Below are 7,439 nucleotides of genomic sequence, written 5' to 3' on the forward strand. Positions count from 1 at the left end.
GAAGACCTCAGGTTGATCAAGAGGAGGAGGAGGAGGATGAAAGCGACATCTCCACAATAACACCTGATGGCTCCACCTATGGCCCAGCGCAATCAAAGAGCAATGTAATAGAATCATCACAGCCAACGAATGTGTTTTGTGTGTTGTCCCTTCGGATCCCCAGGACAATACAAGCCGAAACAACAACTTAGACCTTTTTCCCTAAATAATCCCAGCACCATCTTACAAAGGATCTGTAGGCCAGATGTCTGCATCGTCTGGCAAAAAGAGGACATTGTTAATTCTGTGCATAGTTTGGATGTTCTTGTTTTGTGTTTGCATTATTTTAATAGACTGCAATATTACTATTTGTCAGTGTTTCACGGACCAGTAGACCTATTTCAGCAATGTATTACACAATAGGCCTTATCACTGAACCATCTTGCTTATTGTCTTTGCACCTTGCTTATGGTGTCAGAGGATTCATATGATTTAAACTGGCATAGGTTACATCAGTGTTGCAGAACTGTTTGGATTTACATACAAGTTGGTTCAATATTGCAAACAACTCATCTATTATATTTTACCACATCTACTTGTGGAACACTTGAGATAGCTTGCGGACCACACTTTGAGTACCACTGCTGTATGTACATATAATAAAGTTATTTATTAAAAATTGACCTGTTTTGTATATTTGTTTTAGGAGTTTCATCAGTTTTTGTCCCTTTTAAGCTAAAGGTTTATCTTACCTTTCATATCTTCTGTCTCACAGAGGGCCATAGTCGTCATAGTCGAATATTTAGTGCATTTTGAAGGGAGTGCATTATGCTAAGGCAGACTGGTTCTAATCCTGGGTACAGGGTCATACAGACAACAGGGGTACTGGTGTTGCCCATTTTTCTAACCACATGAGCAATCCCCTTACGAAGAAGTAGTATAGGAATCTTATAGTATTTGGGACAAAATATTATAGTAATCTTATAGGAATAATTATTATAGGAATAATTGGGACATACTGTAGAAGTACTACTAATAACCCTATAATATCCTGTAACCGCTATAGTTTTTCTATAGTAGTCTTATAGTACCTATAGTATGTCCAAACACTATAGTATTCCTATAAGATTACTGTAATATTTAGTCCCAAAATACTATAAGATTCCTATAGTAGGCTACTTTTTCTGTCATACGTGACAGAAAACAACTTGAGTAGGCTAACCTCTGCCAATGTCAGGCTATCAAAGCCATAGTTCTCATTACCGGAGAAGTCTTGCAGCACACATTCTCTGCTTCTGTAGGCATTCTGGTACAATTCCAGCAAAATATAGCTAGGTAGGTGTGTTTGCATTTAGATCTATATATATATTGGGCTATGACCAAGTGGTCTTTCAATGATAGTATCATGGAATTCAAACCATAATTATCTATTCCGATAGCATTAGCAGGCTAGGTCAGTGGCTGAACTGCATTTAGGGTGCTTACCTGTGTTGTGAAGTAAAATATCTACTAGGAAGATTGCAAAGACTTTTGACTGTGTAAAGAAATAGGTCTTTATTTTAAAACGTTTCCAACTGTTTATTACTTGAAAGCAAGATGACGATTGTCACAAACGTTTACCTCTTTTAGGAGAAATTTTAAGCTGACAGGCAATTGTTACCATTCTATTAAACCAACGTTCACCGACAAACGATCAGGAAGCAGTTCTTCTTCCTACTCGGATATTAGGATCAAACACATGAAGTTGTATCTCCGAAGACATTTTGTGCAACAGTTTTGACTCGAGTTTTAGCCAGGTTTTAGCACTGTAAAGTTGAATATGGAGCCTAGCACAGGCAGAATCGGATGAGGACGCACTGGAGGAAGCGTCACAGTACTGTTAGCCAATCAGAGGTGAATTCATTAGCATGTCATTAATATTCATGACTAGAGGCGAAATCCAGTCGTTCCTCCCCGCCCACCTTCCCCACCAAACTAGAACAGCATGAAACAGACGCAGGACAGCATTTTTTTCACCAAAACCGGCTCACAGGGCATTCATCAATACTACAGACCACTGCAAAATGAATGAAAAAACGATGAGATGAGACCTTTAAAAGGGTATGAATAATTGTGGATACGCCATATATATTGTATATAATATTGCAGCCATGTTTCTACTAACCTGACTCTCGCCAGATTAATTTCGTTCCGCTTAGCTCTGCCTAGCTTCACTCACATTCATCTGGGACCTCTTCCATTGAGAGTGATTTCAGCACGAGATTGTATGGTAGAGCCAATCAGGACGCAGGGCGGGAGTTTCATAGATGTGACATAGCGTAGAAGCGACTGTGAGACTGTTATCAGCGTCACGGGTTGGCTTCGATGTGAGTGGTTGAAGTAGCACGTCAATAGATGATGGACAAGTGGCTTATTCAATCATATGCAAGCATTTTTTTTTATTAGGCCCAGCCTTCTTAAACACCATTCCAATGGATCGGTTCCAGATGGATGAGTGGAGCTAGGCGGAACTAAATTCATCTGGCGAGAGTCAGGTTATGTTTCTACCACATTGTCTTACAACCTATTGGCATGTGGCAGTGTCATTTTCAGTCAGAAGGTAGGCTATCAGAAGGTAGGCTATCACACTTTGTTTATGTTAGTTGAGCATTGCTAAGTGTTAGAGCGCTAACTGTTGTGGTGCTGATGCAATGTCTTTCTCCAAGAAAGATACATTGGGTTACCAAAAAAGAATGGACAATCAGAACGAGCACAACAACAGCTAATAAACCTCCAAAGAAAGGTGATCCTCCTCATCCTGCAGGCGGACTAAACCATTTTGCGCTTTAGACTTCACTATTTTTTATATACAAAATTCAGTCAGTCAATCAACCAAGCTATTTAGGGAATACACTAACTTTACATTTTGTCTGACATTCATTATGGCATTTCATTTGGAAATGAAAATATTCAGGAAAAATAAAATGTATTCCAGACTTTTCAAGGGCCATCTTCCCCATTGGGGCCCTATGATAGTCCCACTTTTAACCCCAGTCTGACGCCCCTGGTCTGAACTAGTCTGCTACTGTTACTGTTATTATTACCTCTGCTACCTCTGCCATGGAGTTTATGTTTTCACATGTGTCAGTTTGTTTGTGGTATAGTTGTTTTGTTTGTTGGCAGGATTAAATGAAAACTGCCAGCCTGATTCTTGTTAAACTTGATCTGTAAGGTGTGTAAGCCAATAAGCCAGCCCAGAAATAATCAAATGCAATTGGATCACATTAGACTCACAGGGTGCCTGCCCCACACAAATACTTTCGCTTTCAAGAACATTTAAAGATACAACTGATGGGACAGGTGCGTTCAAAAATGTACTTTCACTTCTGTATACTTAATGGTTTCTTCTTATGCCCAGGCTTTTTCTACCCTGGAAATCCAGAGTTCTCATAATAGCACAATTTGAATTGTGCCTGCAAGATACTCTGGCCACGAGCAATGATCCAAATTTCTTCTATCTCTCGAGCGAGAGGGACCAATCAAATCGGTGTAGGCGGGACAAAGGCGAGCTACACTGATGACGACAGTGCTGCGACGTCCGGAATCATCTAGAAAACATTGTAAGATGGCTACCGATGAACACCAGTTGTTTGAAACCATGTTTTGAAACGGCTTTGGCCGCTACAATAAAGGATTTAGATTTGGCTTTTCAACTAAAAGAGGAGCAGAAAATCGCCCTCAAATCTTTCCTTTGTAAGAACTGGATACGTCACACCGTGAATTGTTGTGATTGGTCGTAGCGTTATCCAACTGCGTGCAGTGAGAGTTTCAAATGCATGCTTGGTGCCGCCCCTCGAATTTGGCCATTTTCATTACTCGTGGCCAGACCCTTAATCTGAAAGATTCCAGGGTCTGGTTTACCAGGCTAGGCTTTTTCACCAAGTTTCATGAAAATGGAAAGAGGTATGTGGGTCACTGACTAAAAACAATACTATAACAGATGCATTTAAAAAATACCCATCAATCCAACTCAGGAAATGTCATGTAAGTTACTGTCTCTTACTGTAATCTGACTAGCAAGTCGTACCTCCTCCACTATTAGCATTATCACAATAATGGCCTACTCATCCTTTACCACAACTCCACATTATCAGTTTACTCTTTTGCATTGTTTTTAGCAGTTTCAATCTTTTTTTCCTGCTTATGCCTATAGTCTTCTAAGTGTTAGACTAGTCTAAATTTAGCACAAAGTATGGGTCAGCAAGGTCAGTCAATCTTTGTATTTTTCAATCCATAAAATGTTTGTGGTCAGTAACTTTCATCCCCAAGATGTTAATCATTAATTTAACAAAACAATGGTTCAGTAGGCCTACTATAGTAGTCTATTACCGGGATACCAAACTCAAAATGGACTATGCCCTTAGGCAGCACTGTACGCTAATAAATGCCGCCACTGTCAGGTAGTGGAGTCTATGATCTGTATGGATGTGGCATAGGAGGCGGAGGGTAATTGTGTTAAATTCCTGAAATATTTTAAATATTTAAATCTCTCAACAGGTAGTTAAACAGAATAACAGTGACAGGCATCGCCAGAGGAATACACAGACACAAAAGCATGTTGTCTGTGTGGATTGATGGAGGAACTGGTCATTTCTTTCAAGGAGGATCAGCCAATCTACATAACTTGTGACTATCCATAATGTAGCACCAGAATCATAGTTCGGATTACAGAGAGACAGAAATATCAGTTTTGGAGGGGGTCAGATAATTTTTCTGATATTGTGAAAAAATATAATTACAGTTATAATACAAGTCAACTCCTATTTTCACTGTAGGAACATTTTAATGTAAAGCTATTTCAGACACCCCTATTGTGGACCGTACCATTTTTAACCACTGTGGCGCTAGAAGCAACTGAGATAGTTTGCTAAGCCTACATAACATCAGTGAAACCTGTGGAAACATAAAAAGACCCAAGTAGCTGGCTAAATAGTATGTGCTAGTATTTGAATTTGTTTTTAATTGGTTGGTATTGTTTTTAAATTCTATTATTTTATATTTTTAGTTTGATGTCGTTTCATCTGAGAACCTTGATACTATCTCAATGAAACTAGGATTTTATTTTATTTAAAGAGACACTATGAGGAAAAAAAAAGGGCACACAGACATCAGGCACTTTTTTGGTGCTAAAAGAGTAAGCAGGAAATATTAAAATTAAGATCTACAACAATTACATTAAAAGTGTAGGTGCAGTTAGGTTTTATACACTGTTCATATGTGTTACGGAAAGGAGTGCTCAGCAGACAGGAGAGACACAGAATGAATGCCGTGAGCAGGCCGCAGGGAGACGACAGGATATATAAGAACGATGAGATATTCTGTAGCCTACTGATTATCAGTGTGTCGCATGTTTAGACCTTGTATGTGTGTTGCACAACACATGTTGCACTTGGCGATCACGGTGGGGATAGATATGGTAGTGGACCATGATGGTCTTAAAAGAAGTGAAGGAGCAGTACCCCCCAATTATGGTGGGGTAATTCGCACTCTGACCAGAATCAGGCGCGCCGGAAAGAATTTCAAAGTGAAGTGGCCAGATAACGAACCCCGACCTCCTAATCGCGTGCGCTGTCATTCTGTGTGCGTTCCAAAAAAGCCTAGTGCGTAATTTTGCTTCATAAAGTTGAACAAATGCATGTGGTTATTTTACAGAACAATATGAATAGCCTACTGTCGTGCAGCTTAAGGGCTACAGTGCACAGCTGGTAAGTTATGGTAGGCCAACTTTGAGTGAATATATACACAGGGGAGATTCTTTCTTTACTCGTAGCTGAGTAGCCTGATGGTACGCACAGCGCGTACGGCCATATGCCTGCAGGCGCCACTGGCTACAGACAGCTAAATAGGACCAAACACGCAGTTGCCACGGTTTCAGCCCCGCATATAATTTCAAAAGTAGACAGACAAAGCCTATTTGAAGCTAAACAAAAAACCTAATTGTAGCCATACACCTTTGAGTGCGGTTCATGACGCTGCTTATGAAAATAGACGCAGCAGGTCTCTTTCAAAATGTCCTTTTGTTACAACTGCAGCTAATCTCCCCAACTATGTTGAATAGAAAGAAGTCTATTTAAGCGAACGAGAGAGTCAGATTTTTGGCGTCTGGTAGTAGCTTGCTAATTAACTAAAGCAAGGCTTGAGAATGGATATCACACATTTGAAAGGGAAAATATGAAGGCAACAAGTGGCGGGCGAGGCTAGACCTGTAAACAAAGGACGTGAGAGTGCCGCAGACTGATATAATAGGCTCAGGTAAACCGCACAATGTGCACAAACCAAGGGCGTAGGTTTGGTCTTAGCTTTGGTGGGGACACATCCCCAACTCCTGTTGACACGATACCAAAATGATTGTTTCAATACCAATCCAAGTAAAGAATGTCGATTTCGATACTTTTGTGATTTTTAAAATTTTTATTTGATTTGGGGGCCCCCAGCACCTTGACGCCATCAGTAATATTGAATATTGTGTGATCATTCACATCAGTGGCAATCATAGAATTTGATTGACCCTCCACACACACACACAACCTGACACACACACACACACACACACACACACACACAAAGTGATGGTTGTCATGGGTTTCTATTTCATATTTTGGAATTCTTATAAACTTTAGGCCTATTTTGTTAATTATTTATAGTATTTTATGATCTGCATAATTACTAATAGCTAAACATATTTGGTAATTGGAATACATCTTGTTGATATTTAAATTATTAGACACTTGTCTTTACTGTAATATCATCACATTTATGGTGTGTACGTCTAATTGAGTGCCTGTCACTTTAAGAAGAAGAATGTGAACGTCATTAGCTTTCAGTCTCACGGTTTTGGGCCAGTGGAAAATAGTTTCGCATAATGCAAGGATATGTGGATTCAATTAATCATATTTGCTATGTCATTAAATAAAATAAATGTTCAAAAAACTAACAAGTCAAAGAAAATCTTCCTGGGATGAGATCATAGAAAAGATAAGTGTCTCACAATGTTCATTTATGGAAATACCCATAGTTTGGCACCATAGTTTATTTCATTTTCATTCATTTTCATTCATTCCTTTGCATTGTGCAGGCTACATTCACAAATACATTAGCCTACATAAACAGAATATAGGAGCAGGAAAATGTCTCAGATCCATTGTTTATTGCGACTGCAAGGTTGGTAGCCAATTAACAGTCAGTGGCATGGTGACTTCTATTCTGTGCTATATGCACACCTCTATTCAACATGACTCCTAACTTGGTTGAAAGATTACAGAAGCTAGGTTTAGCTGTGACAATATCCTGGGTAATATCCTAACAGTTAACACTATTTTTCACTGTAGAATCTGCATTTGAAAGCCTGATCACTAGCCTAGTTGCCAGTTTGTGTGGCTAGTTATTTTGCCTACTTCGACTCTGCATAATGAAAAAGCTTT

This window comes from Alosa pseudoharengus, unplaced genomic scaffold, assembly GCF_046254945.1.
Source record: "Alosa pseudoharengus isolate Yale_2024_CS ecotype anadromous, Long Island Sound unplaced genomic scaffold, YU_APseudo_1.1 YU_APseudo_1.1_scf_14, whole genome shotgun sequence".
Classification (NCBI taxonomy): domain Eukaryota; kingdom Metazoa; phylum Chordata; class Actinopteri; order Clupeiformes; family Clupeidae; genus Alosa; species Alosa pseudoharengus.